Raw genomic sequence first — 14441 nt, 5'->3', positions numbered from 1 at the left:
GTAAGGGAAACACTATTTTAGGGAGAATTACCATCTTAATAAGCATTAATCAATCTTTTAGGGTACAGAGGAATTTGTTCCAATTTGTGACTAAACTTAAAATGTTATCAACAACCTGTTTTGTTTCTATCATTTCTTTACTAATAGACATAATGGTTATACTAAGGTATTTCATTTGACTGCTATTCCAATTTTTTGTATGAATGTTTTAATGTTTTTATTAATTAACAATGCACCTGTTTTATTATGATTAAATCTTAAGTTTCAGATTTCTTCAAACTGACTTATAGAACTAATCATATGTTCTAATGAATCCTCTATATTTCCTATTGTTAGTAAAACATCAGTAAAGAGTTGAATCTTTAGTTCAAAATCTTCTTTTATTTTGATACAATTAATGTTTAATTTGGATTTAATACTACTGGCAAATCAGTCTATAGATAATACAAAAACTAAAGGTGATAATAAACAGCCTTGTTTTTCCTTTTTATTCTAATTTAAAGGAATTAAGAAGAAAATAGCCTATTTTAACATAAGCACAAGAGTTATTGTTAGCTCAGATGAGAATTATACACTTTAAGTGTTTTAAATGGGCACGACCAATTAACCGAGTCATAAGCATTATCTAAATCAAGATGCATGGTAGAAACTTGTTCTTTTATTTTTATTTGCATATTCTGTTAATGTATGTGCTATTGTTATATTATTCTGTACTTGAATGTTTTAAATAAACCCAGTTTGATCATTGTTAATTAATTTGGGTATAAGTAGATTAATTCTGTTAGCAAAAAATGGACATAAACATCTTATAGTCCACATTAAAAGTGAAATGAGTGTGTTCAATGAGCACTTTGTATGATCCTTATCTTGTTTTAAAATAAGGGATATAAATGAACATTTCCATGATGGGTGAACTTCAGCAGTTGTTTTTATTTCTCTGTACACCTTATCTATTATTTGAACTACATCATCTGGTAGTATTATATATAGTTCTGGTATAAGACCATATAAGCCTGGAGCCTTATTATTTTTTTAACTTTTTTATTTAATCTTTAATTTCTGTTAAAGTGAATGGTCTATCAATTTTCTGTTCTTTGTTCACTTGTTATTTTATTATTTATATTTTCCCTTAGAAATGTTTCAATTATATCATCATTTTCTAGGTTAATTTTTTCTATTATTTATATTTTCATAAAATATTTTAAAGCCATGAAGAATATCTTTTATGTCTGTTCTTCTTTCTTTTTTATTATTTATATGTGTTATAATTTCTTTGATATGATTTATTTATTTTCTTTGATCTAAGAGCAGGTTTATGCAAGCTTAAAGTATTTTCTGAATATGCTTGAAGTTTAACTTTTTCCATGTTGACTGAAACTTTATGATTAAGAATTTCAACATATTTTGTATTGTGGTTTTTTAGTTCAGACTGACTGATAATGTAATTTATTTTTAGATTTAGCTTTAGTGTGTCTATTTCAGCCTGTAGCATATTCATTTTTTGTCCATTTTCTGTTTTACTAATATACCAGATCGTAACTCTTCCATTTAAGCAAGACTTTAGCAAATCCCACAGGACAATGTCAAATACTTCACCATTCATGTTTATTTCTAGGAAATTGTTGATCACTTTAACATACCAATCCTTAAACCCTTTTATTTTAATAATGCACTCTGGTAATCTCCTGTGGTATATTAAATTGAAAGTTTTTTAAATAATATTAAAGATTACAGCATTATGGTTTGATAATGGACATGAATATATTGGAACTTCTCTGATATGTGATAACAGATTGTTTGAGATAAACATTTTATCTATATTTGCTTGTTTTCCATATGTATATCAGTAATGAGTAAATTGAAGTATTTGTTTTCCCTAGCTCATATATATATTTTAAATTTATTAGATTTACAAAATTTGTTCAGTGTTTGGCTGAAGAAGTGATTCTCATCTTTCTATCTGCAGTGGAATATTTGTCTGAAAAAAATACAATTAAAATCACCAGCCATTATGACTTTGCCTTTAATGTAATTGGCCATAGAGTATAAATAATGTTTTGCATCTTTAGCTACCCCTTGGACTCCAATAAGAGCTCACAAATGTATATAGTTTTCTGTTCCACTCAGTTATAGCAATGCATAACATACAATTTTATCAACATAGGTATCTTTTACTTTAGGCATTACTGGTGAGCTCTTCCATAAAATGAAAGTGCCTGTTCTTTTAGCTTGAAAGCCAGAACCTGCTAAAACCAAATTATTCTTTAATGAAAGTTTATTTACATCTTTATTAAGTAAATGTGTTTCCTGCAGAAATACTACTTGAGCTTTATGTAATTGCAAGTATTTGAACAGACTCACCCTCTTTACTGGATTATTTAATCCTATCAATATTAGTAGATATTCATTTAAAATCAGATATTTATGTAAGAGATTAAAAAAGCACAGGTAAAATGAAATCACTTATTAATGTACAGAACATATTATATGATTTATATATAACAATGTGCAATCTTCAGCTAGGGGCAAAACTTTTGAAACAAATAAAAAAAATGACATAATAACATAAACATTCTACCATGGCATTCCTGGTTTGTTGAAAAAGATGAACAAACTACCCCTCAAACTCTCCATTAGCCTAACAATGCTTAGCTCATGCTTGTGGTTCATATTATTGTGCCTCATAATTTTAGTATACGCCATCTTAAAAAGCCAATCAGTGACTTATTATGAATAAGAAAAGTAAAAAAACAGGTGCTCAGAATCTTTATTATAAGTTGACCAAACTGAGTTTCTCTACAATGATCTTTCCCTGTACCTCACATTATCTCACTTGTCTACTACAGGGTAGGAAGTCAGTTGTTATTTTCATATTTATTAATTTATAAGTCAGATAAATTATATATTTTTATTTTATTTACTATTCGTAAAGTTGTTCATAGGATCATAAGTTTATAAATTAGTACTATGGTAACTGCCCTTGTAGGTTATTCCAATCACAGCCAATTACCTTATTTGATAATAAACCCTGCACCTTGGGCCCATAAGGTTTACATCTTAACCACTCTGCCACCCTTGCAGACTTATTTATATTATGCAACTATATACATATTTACTTATTCTGATCTCTTTCTGTTTGTATACTATGTCTTGTACTATTACTGTATTGCTAGGTTTTATATTTTAGCTATGATCCTAATGCAGACTATCATATAATAGAGCGTTTATATTTTCCCTTATATACTTGATACTCTTTAATCTGGTACTACTGTTAAAATCAGTTCTAGTTTTCCTTAAATGTTCTGTCTGATAGTACCGGAACAAACATCTGAAAAATCTTCCCTTTTAAAATTCAAACTTTCCATAATAAATTGTTCTGAGATATTAAGTTTTCTTATCATTAAAAAGTGACAATAACAGAGAAACACAATCCTACATTTTTTATCACAAGTATCTTTCTATAGACTAGTATATAAATTACCCTTTTGGTATACTGTAAGCATTCAGAACTGTTTAATGACTGACAGTAGTTTAGAATGCAATTTACTGTCTTTTGCTTATCATCTAACTTGTATTCATTGGCATCTTAGTATACGACTCAAAATTGTATGATCATTTGCTTTTAGACAGGAAGAAGCAACATGGAAGGTTATTAGAATTTTCAGAACTCCTGCAATATCACAAAAGTGCTCATGCCTCTAAGTTGCTTCAAGCTGGTTTTAATGATAAAAGTTTTAAAATGAACAGTTCATCAGTTGTAATTCACATAAAAATGCTCAAAAGTGAATTCAAGCCATTTCAAATTTACACATCAATCCCTCAAACCACTCCAAAGAACAAAAAAAAAAGTTAAAAGTATTTATTGTAACCACTAAAAAGATATTGTATTTAAAGAAATAATATCTAATGAGTCAGTAAGCACTATTTGCATGAGATATTTAATATAATGCAGGTTGTCATATTTTAAGGGAGGCATAGTATATGAACTTGCATTAAAAGAGTGACAGTTATGTGTGATCCAAGTTTAATTGTAAAATTGTGAATGTTACTCATATTATTTGATATCATTCCAATAATAACTTTTATATATGTAAAAAGCCATATTTTTTTCTACTTTGTTTATAACACAGCTTGTCTTTCCTGACTGCTATTGCATGTCAGGTATATTATTAGTACCATACTACTAGACCACTTTAAGAACCTAGAATGTAACTTAACATATCTTTTTAGTGTCATTTGTTGCATGTTGTATTATATTTAATAGTACATTACTCAACTATGCCAATATATCAGAAAGTGTGCCACCTAACATAAGTTTCATCAACGTAATTGTTAACTTTTAATAAGATGAATAGTTTAAACTTTTAAACTCCAAATGAAAATAAGTGGCTATAATATCATATATAGCTAAAAGAATCAAACCCCAGTTCATTCCTTCTGTTTTTCTTCAAGGATTTTATTTTTTTTTTTTGCATAAAGTCCATTATATTATCCAAGGTGTTAAAACTCTTCTTTCCTTCTGGAAGGTAAATCCTTATTTTTGCTGAAAACAAGATTTGTGCTTTAATATTGTTTTTCTTTAGGCTTTTATCAAATGGCACACATGCTTTTTTCTTTGACATCACTAATGTTGAATAGTCATTGTCAATTCTTATAGTAATTTCTTTAATTTTAACTGGCTAATTAGTCCATGAGGCTTTTAAGACTAAATGCTTATCCTGGCTTGAGAAAAATATTATGATCACTGATCTTGGTGAAGGTGTTTTTTTTCTAAAGCTGAGTTGGAAAGTGATCTATGTGACCTTTTGATGCCAAAGAAAAAAGCTGCAGGCAGCTTCAAAGTTTTAGGCAGCCAGATATTAAAACAATGAATTATACTATCTCTCTTTTTTTTCAGGAATCACGTAAATCCTGATTGCATTCCTTCTAGATCTGTTCTCTGTGCTTTCTACTTTTCCCAGAATAAGTTGTTTTGTTTTTTTCAGAATAAATTCAGTGTTATTCTCATTGTAATCATCTTCCATCAAAATCAGACTTTGCCTCTTTTACACTCAAGATTTGTGGTTATTGTTGTTTATTGGACTTATTCAGCACTTGTTTTTAGTATTCCTCTTTAAAATTGTCTATTTAAATTTCTAATTCATCTGTCTTAACAGATAACTCAGTGATGCTACTTAATATAGCCTGTATGCCCTTTTTCATTGTACTGTCTTGTATAATGGGCTTAGAGTGGTTTAGTTCTGAGACAAATAACTTTTCTAGTTTTTTAACAGGAAAAAAACAATTTAAAAAGTGTCAAACTTGTTATTTTTGTAGCAAATCTTTCATCAGATGTTCAACTATAAATCCATCAAGTTTTGAAACATTCTATTTGAGTTTTTTTAGTAAGCATCCTGAGATGTTAAAATGAGGCAGCGCTAAAAAACAGGGGTGTTGACTGCTCACCATCTTAGCCACGTCTCTCTAAAGATTTTTCTTCAGGAAATCTCTAAATGACATGTTTCTGTACAGTAAGGATTTCAAATAAAGGTTGTCTTTAGATCATACTACACCTTTTTGGGGATATTTATGAACTAGCATAAAGATGCAAAGGATGGAAACAAAAATAAGTTACCACAAATGCATGCTGCACAAATCATTTCATGTATTTTTTTAGTTAGTGGTTGAAAAAGCTGGTACAGCGGACCAAAACTCAACTGATCAAGCAGCACTGGCTGTTTCACTAAGATACCATGGTACAGCAGGGACTGGCGAGTTTTTCTTTTCCCACTATAGTGTGATCTACTATACTATAATACTGTATATTTAATTAACAGGGGGTGTGGGGTTCTGGGATTTTTTTTCTAAAGTCTCCTGATACTTCACTGTAGCACAATTAGACTAGGAAAAAACATAAATCATGACAGCAAAAGAATTGCTGAAATCTTAAAAAGTGATCATTAAATATCCAGAGACAATGGCAGAAGATAATTTAAACTTTAACAAGTGTGTTCCTACCAATATCAGTAATGCATATTTTGTAGCCTATTCAATCTTTCAAGGCATGTGTAGTCACTCCAGAGAGATCTTTGTACATCATGATGAGTAAAGTATCCAACACACTACTGAATGCAGTGTTATGATTTGCAGCCTCTGATTAAGGCAATTGAAATAAATTGAAAAGGTTGAGTGTTTTTTTACTGATAAAACAATTAAGACTTCAGCAGAACATCTTATCCAATACACAGCCTGTACTTAGTACATATTCCATAAAATTTATCATTTTTGAAATAATTGAATAATTCATACATTTCATCCTCTTAGCACAAGAAATCTGGGCAAAGCCTAAAACATTGGGGGGACAAAGACTCAAAAATAGGAACAAATTTTAAATATTGCTCTAATAAACTTAGAAAGTTGATAGAATAACAGGGTTTGTGTTAGCATGCATTGTGTGAAGGATATGAAGTCTGAAACTCAAATGTATGCCATTATTTAGTGACTTCAGTCCTTAGTGAGTTTCCAGAAAACCACAAATTTTATGAGGAACAGACCAAAAATGTGAGGCAAAAATCTGGACATTCTGTGAAAATCTGGACAACTGAAAGGTATAGATTGTTTGGTCACATGATGGAATTTATGGAATATAAAACAACTGCAGGCTGAGTATTGGATTAGGCATTCTGAAGATGTCTAAATTATTATATGAAGAGGAAAGTGCATGGCATTAAACTTTGCATTGTCATGACTATTGGGGTTTTACTGGGTTTAGTTTAGAATTACACATTTTCATCATATGTGTATTTTAGCAGTTTTTCTTGCTTTAAAATGAAAAAGTTTAATGATTTATTTATGCAAAAATTATACTGTTTAAATAAAGCTCAAAAGCTCATAATTGATTTTCTTTGGGATGGGAAATAACCAATAAATAGTCACAGGAAAATGTACATCTCTGCAAAATAGATGGGATTTGGGATTCCAAACCTTTATTAGTATGGAAATACCACCAATGGATGGAGTAATTTTAGAATTCAAGGGACAAAAAAAACTCATTTGATTCAACTTGGAGATTGGCTTGAGTAGATGTTTGGATTCACCCTGTGTCAGTGCTCATTTGTACAGAATGTATTATTTGGTAGCCTTGTTTTGTGGTATCTGGGGAAGGATACTAACATGGAAAATGAAGGGGGTACTTGGGTTTTTAGTCATTCATTGCTGTGGAGGAAACCACATATCCAAATTTATTGGAAAGGTATGAGGAATCCAGATATTCAAATTGATCAGAAAAGCATATGTCGGTCATACTGGATTAATGCAGATGTGTTTTGGCTCTCAGACTTGTGCGATTAGCAGCAGCATAGATTTCCTTCTTGGGAACAATTACAGGTAGAATTCCCTGCCCTAGTAATTTGCTGGTGACAATATTTGTAATTGCAGGTAATTCTCACTAGAGGGTTATAACTATAGAAGAATTAGTTAAATATCTCAGTGATTAGGTGGCTGCAAGCAGTTAAAGAGGTTGAATGGAGTAATAAAAAGTTGAAGATCATCACCTTTTATTTGTCATTATCTGATGAGAAACCTGATCCTTTTGCCAATGTCTTAGATAAATGGGATTGGATAATAGATAGCAAATTACAATAGAATAGCCTTCCCATGTTTGAATGGTACAGAAAAAAATATGGTGGGGGCTTTCAAGATTTGCTTTCCACAAAATATTATTTAAATTGCAGTTAACTCATGTGATATTACTCAGTAGAGGCGTGACTCAGAATAGTCTGGGTTGGCACTGGCAGACGTCTAGGGCAAACTATATATACCTCATCTGGTTTTGCTAATATGATGGTTCACTAGGGATTAAATTAATTAATGGCATTTTATGGGAATTATGGCTATCCTTACCTGATATTAAAACATTAAATTTTGTGTCTTTGGTATTCAGATAGAAAAAGTACTTTTGTTTGTAAAAATTGTGCAGCTTATCCTTATATATCAGGTTCTAAAGAATTTAAGCATCCTACTCTAGACTTTAGATTCCTACCCAAATTTTATGTAGACTGTTCAAGTAAGAATCTAGTGTAATAGATTGTATGTTGGAAAAACTACCAGGACTTTGAAGGAATGCTTACTTGAGCATATAGGTTATATTAGGCACAAAGAATCCATCAGGGCATTATATAAGCATGTATCTGCACATAATGGTCATTCTTTTTGTTTTATGGTTTTACAATGTGTTTATGCTGATAAACGGGGTGGGGTTTAAATAATAAGGTAGAGAAAGCTGAAAGTAGATGGATAGTGCTGCTACAGGCACATAAGTATCCAGGGTTGAATGGGTGTGTGCCCTTGAAACCATTGCTTAAAGATCGTAAATTGCTTCATTGATTAATTAATTAGTATTGCTATATAGGATGTATGTGCTTGTTCTTAGTTTGTCTGATAAAGTGCATATTGCAAGGCATGAAAGCGCTAACCTGTTTTTAATTTTCTTTTTAAGTTTGTTTTATTGAAGTTGGTTCCATAGAAGCTGTATTTGGTCCTGGACTTATTTCTTTAGTTGTTCATGTTTTCTCATGGGTGTCATGAGCCAAGGTTCCAGTGCATAACCTGCATTTCCTCTTGATGCACTTGATGAAAGTCATTCCTAACAAACCTTGCGCACAGCTCACAGGTGTGCCATATGTGTGACTCATGAAAACTGCCTGGATTACCTGTGCAAACATAACAGATGATCACTTAAACAATACAGGCAACATGACAGTTTATGGAGTGGCATCCTTTCCTGTTAAAGTACATTCTCCTGTTCTACAGGTGAGGTATTTATTTCTATGTTTATGTGCAATCAATGTCCCCAAAAACTTCAGGAATGTGTGCTATTGCATAAAATTCCTGCATAGCTCTTTCTCTCTCCTCTGGGGTGTGTGGGAAACAGATATGTTCTCCTACATGTTGTAGCATTGCATTTAGAAAATGATGTAATATTCTAGAAGTTCTGGCCTGTGACAACCTTAATAAATCACACGCAGGTCTCTGCAAACTACCTGCAGTTAGCTTATGTAATGCTACACGTACCTTTGTTTCCACTGGAATAGTCTCTCCATGATTTCCCTGGGGTCTCAAGTATGACTGACAAAGGTTGTATATTTCCTCTAGTGTTTCTCTGTCCACCCAGTCTCACTATACCATTTCTGTGTCATACAGTCCACTAAAAGTCAAATGGGTTCTAAATGCCCTTCTTTTTTTGGCCAAAATTTGGCAGCAACAACAGCACTAATTAAACATGTTGCACATATAGGTGCAGTGATCTCTGACATTTTTTTTCTAAGTGTAATTGTGGGTGTATTGCAAAAAAGTTTTGGATTTCAGGGCAAAGATTACTTTATAGGTTTCTGGATAGCTCTTTCATGTTGGATTTGTTAAATAGCATGACATTCAATGACTCATGCTTTCATTAACATAGCCAGTCATTTATCTTTGTCTTGAGGCTGTACACTAAGGATAGAGTCATGTAATGAATACAAAATAGCACTATATTGTGTATATGGCAGACCGTGATGTATTCATAATAGCAGCACTTACACATCCATGAATCCATATATGATACCAGCACTTAGGCTAGGGTTTAAAAACTTGAATTATTTATATAGATTACAAGAAATGAAGAATTATATTTATTATATTTATATAGTAGAGATAGCTAATAGGTAATCCTTGCTCTCCCTCCTAAAGTACTAAAAACTGTTTGGTTTTTTCTCTCCTGGGACTATATATATATACACTTAATATACTAAGACAAATATCAAATGAAGATAAAATGTGAGATGTGTGTTAGAATGTATGTAAAAAAGAATGAATAAAATATAAAACAATAAAATAATTCTGTCTTTAGCTTAGCTTAATAAACAGCTAAAATATAGCTTTACATTATAGGCCAGTCTTTGTCTGCCTTGAAGAAGTAAAAAACATAAACAAAAAATAAAAATATATATACATACACAAATCTCTTAGGATATTTTTTTCTCTTTTTTTGTTTTACTGTTTTTTTTTTTATGTTTTTTTTTTTTTTTTTTTTGGTACTCTTAAGAAAAACGTGGCGTCTTTTCTGATTTATTTATAATACAATCAAAATGTAGATAATGGTGTCTGATATCAGATTCATGTATTTGTGTGTGTATGTGTGTGTGTGTGTGTGTGTGTGTGTGTGTGTGTGTGTGTGTGTGTGTGTGTGTGTGTGTGTGTGTGTGTGTGTGTGTGTGCAACATTTGGCACTGTAGTACATACCTGACTAGAGTTATGATATTCTGCTTAGACTTTTTTCATTGGGAACATTCATTTTAATAACATAGCCTGCAGTAAAAAATACTTTTTTTTAAAGATGTTTTAATCAAATGTGTGAAATATTTGCTACAGCATAAATTGAATACCTTCAATTAGAGTATATATAATGTCTCTTGATTACTAAGTATATATCTACATTTCAGGTTAATTCAACATTGTAAAGCTTTATTTGTACTGTGAGTCAAATAACTTTAGTAAGGCTTCAGTTTTACAAAAATGCACTGTGACAAAGATATCAGTATGCTGCAACATTCTTTATGAAGAGAAATGCATTTAAAGCAATAGTGCTTACACGTGACATTGAACTATAATCTTCAGTATATGAAGGAGAAAAATTTAACTATTCCCTGGAATCTCATCTATCCTACAAATGTACAACCTTTCAGTCACTGACTCTGAAATCTGAGTACTGTCTGATTTTTTTTGTTGCGTGGTACATCAGATAAATGGGCCCTTAGAAATAGAGAAAGTCAGAGAAGACATTGATAAGTAGTATGTAACAAAGCAGTCACTGTCTACCAGTTTTAAAGTCAGTGATGCACATTTCAGTGAAGATAATGCAATAGTAACCTATTATATATATGTGTGTGTGTGTGTGTGTGTGTGTGTATGTATCTATCTATATATATATATATATATATATATATATATATATATATATATATATATATACTTACATATATACTTACATATATATGTCTGATTTTCTTGATGCTTGATGTTTCCTGTGTGAGATCATTTGCTATAAAATGAGTTTGTGCAGTGCTTTTGTGAATTGATTTTATAGCAATATTTCACACTATGCTACTTTGCAGAAATCTGCACATACTTCTGGGGTGGCTCAATGCCAAGCGATGCATGTTTGAAGAGTGAACTTTTGCTTCTTTGAATGTGCAGAGACAGTAGTGGCAAACCAATTGCAATGGCAACATTAAGAAAGTCACTGAAAGGAAGTGTTTTAAAAAAAAAAAAATAATGAAATAAAATAAAACAGACAAGTAGTTACATTTTGCCATTAATTTTGCAGGAAGATACAAACCTTATTGGAAAATGCTGGTTTGTAAAAAAAAAAATTAGTAGGACATAAAAGTACTGTGCTGGCAGAAGTTCCACATCACTTGCATGACTTTGGGTTTGAATGAAAAGGTGCCAAAATAGTAATAGGTTCATGCATATTTATTAGGCATGTTGTCCAAAAGACTATTTGTGACCTAGGCTAAATTCCCAACTGCAACAGTGTGTGGTTGGGAAACTTGCTAAGGGTTATACTGCAGGCAAAGGGAGGCAGGAGGCTTCAAACCTTGAACTACAGAAAGCAGCTTGTTAACAGCTCATAGCCTTATTTCTCTGCATTAACTCCAGTGATTGACAAGGACAGAACTGATATGCATAAAGAAAATGACATTTTTTGCTTCACTGTTTACACATTAACATATGGAGTTAAATAAGCAGTCTTATTTGTCTAACAGTACAATAGTAAAATTTTATTTGCTGTAGAATTAATTGAATTTGTACTATTGTATTCATCCAATGCATGTTAAATGTGGAACATCCTTGAACAGAAACATATCACAAGAAAATGATTTCCTTCCTGAAATATTTTGCATTCTTGACTACAATGCATTATTATTCCCATTCATAGTGCTTAAACTATTATTACACAATGGCAAAGCAAAACCCTAGCATCCAGTTGGACACATTCTCCGACAGTAATAATTGTCATGATATTACTCAGTGAAGAGATCCAGACATATTGTATTACTCGGGCCTCAAAAGAAACCCAAAACGTAGTGCTGTCTTAATCTATCATAATGTGGCAAAAGTGATAAAGCAGATGTACACAAACTAGACACTAACAAAAATATTGTCAAATTGCCAAATGTACATTAAAAATTTAACAATATATGAAAATATATGAAAACAATGTATGAAAAGTATGATAGACTTCTTAGCTTCCATCCTATCATTTGCAACACATGCAGACTAGAACATCTTTACAATAAACCGGCATTTATAAACATACTCATCACATTAGTAACAGAATATATCCCTACTTTATGGTTGTTGTCATTACCATAGTTTTATTAAATTTAAATTTGATGTAAAGCATGTAAAGGGTAGACATGCGCACAGGTTAGCTAAAAACATGTCATTAATTGTTCTAGCATGTTTTTTCTTAATGAAAATTAATGACTATGAAATGTACTGCACGACTGGGAAATATTTATTTTATTTTTCTTAATTCTATCAACAGTAAGAGAAAAAAATAATGACTATATAAAATTAATATCCAACAAATGATTTGAGAGTTTTCTTACTGTCAATACATATTTTGCAATATTTGTAAAATTAGACATGGGTCAAATAATATTGTGTGATATATAGCTCAGCAGATGTCAAATTTCTGCTATAGATAATGACAATATATGTACAGCATTACAAAAGATGAACAAAAATGCCAGAATGTATCTAGATAATATCACTGGTTGCTTGATTCATATTGTGATGTCCCCACTCTGTGCCAGTAATCAAGGAGCCTGAATTATCATCACTGGCACTGGAGAGGGACATTCACTTAGAAAAAAAATGGATGCACCCAGTATTTCCAGATGCAGCTCTCTGCATCAAGCACAATTTCCCTTAAGATCACACAAGGAACACACTCAGCCTGGGCTCTGGGTTTCTCTCTCTATCTCTCCCCAGGTCCCTAGTAAGGGACCCCACTGGCAAAGCTGCATAATTAAGTCCTCAGCTGAGTGTCCAAGCCAAGTCCTCCACCACTCTCTCTGTGAAACCAGTGCTTCGTGTCCCTGCTCCAAGTAGTTCACACACACATACACACACACACACACACACACACACACACACACACACACACACACACACACACACACACACACACACACACATGCACACACACACACACACACACAACTGGGAGAGGCTGGCACAGGTTTACTAGCTATGCCCCTTCTGCCCAGACTATAACATAGTTATCACTCCCATCAGACACTACAAAGCCAGCTATCTAAGGCTCTTGCAAGGTTATCCAATTATAATAAGTGAAATTAATATTAATACAAATGGTAATGTTGACCTAACAGCCAGGCTTCAAGAGTGGTCACAGTGTCACCAACAGGTATAAGTACTCTCAAAGGTTAACCTGTTCTCTAAAGGACCAGCCACAATGAAACGTTTAAATACATTTAATAATAAATAATAAAAGAACATGAAAATAACTATCTATTTACAGTGAACACCAGAGTTTCAGAGTTTCATTCACAAGAAATATTAAAAGTAACACAGCTGGAAAGATTCACACAGTTACAGAAAAACTATATTTCAACTATTCAAACTATATTTTCCTGACTGATCTAGAGAATTACTGTTCCTACTTACTTAATAGAGGAAGGCAAGATGAATATGTCAGGTTTCAAGAAACAGACTGCTCCTCCGACAGAGACAAACCATGCTTACAGACATTGTGTCTCTGGCTTCATTCAAACTGTGAGATAACATCTTTGTGGCCTAGGCTCAGTAATTTAATTTCTTACTATTTCTCAAAGTCAGGTGGATTGAGAGTAACCTCTTCTCTTCCAGTATCCTCTGTTACAATGTATTCATTTTAACAGTTACAATGCATACATTTAATACTTACCATATATATATATATATATATATATATATATATTTTTTTTTTTTTTTTTTTTTTCTGTCAGCAGGTCCCACTGTTGGTACATTTTTAACATAATCAGCTTTTCAAGTACATTTTTCAACACAAGCATCTATGCAAATTAGTTTGATATACAAATGACATATAATTCTTTACAAAATTCCAGCTAGCTATGCTGGCATATGTTGCACATCCACTGTCCTACTTCTCCTGGTATAGCTGGCAATACCTCACATCATCACAATATGTATTAAAGATTTACTTTTATCCAAACGTTATTTTCAATCAAATAATTTCATAGGTGGAATGATTTTTACAATATCCTTGTAAAAGACCTTTTAATATTTAGAGCAGAATGCCTGAAAAGGGTTAACAGTACCCTGTTTAGTTACCCATAAGAGTCTGTTCTGTGTGGAATTTCAGAAGGTACCTTGACCTTGATGAATTATTC

The sequence above is a fragment of the Protopterus annectens genome, chromosome 4.part1, assembly GCF_019279795.1.
Source record: "Protopterus annectens isolate FY-2018-M chromosome 4.part1, PAN1.0, whole genome shotgun sequence".
NCBI lineage: Eukaryota > Metazoa > Chordata > Ceratodontiformes > Protopteridae > Protopterus > Protopterus annectens.
The sequence above is the reverse complement of the archived record's forward strand: the minus strand, read 5'-3'. Positions refer to the sequence as shown.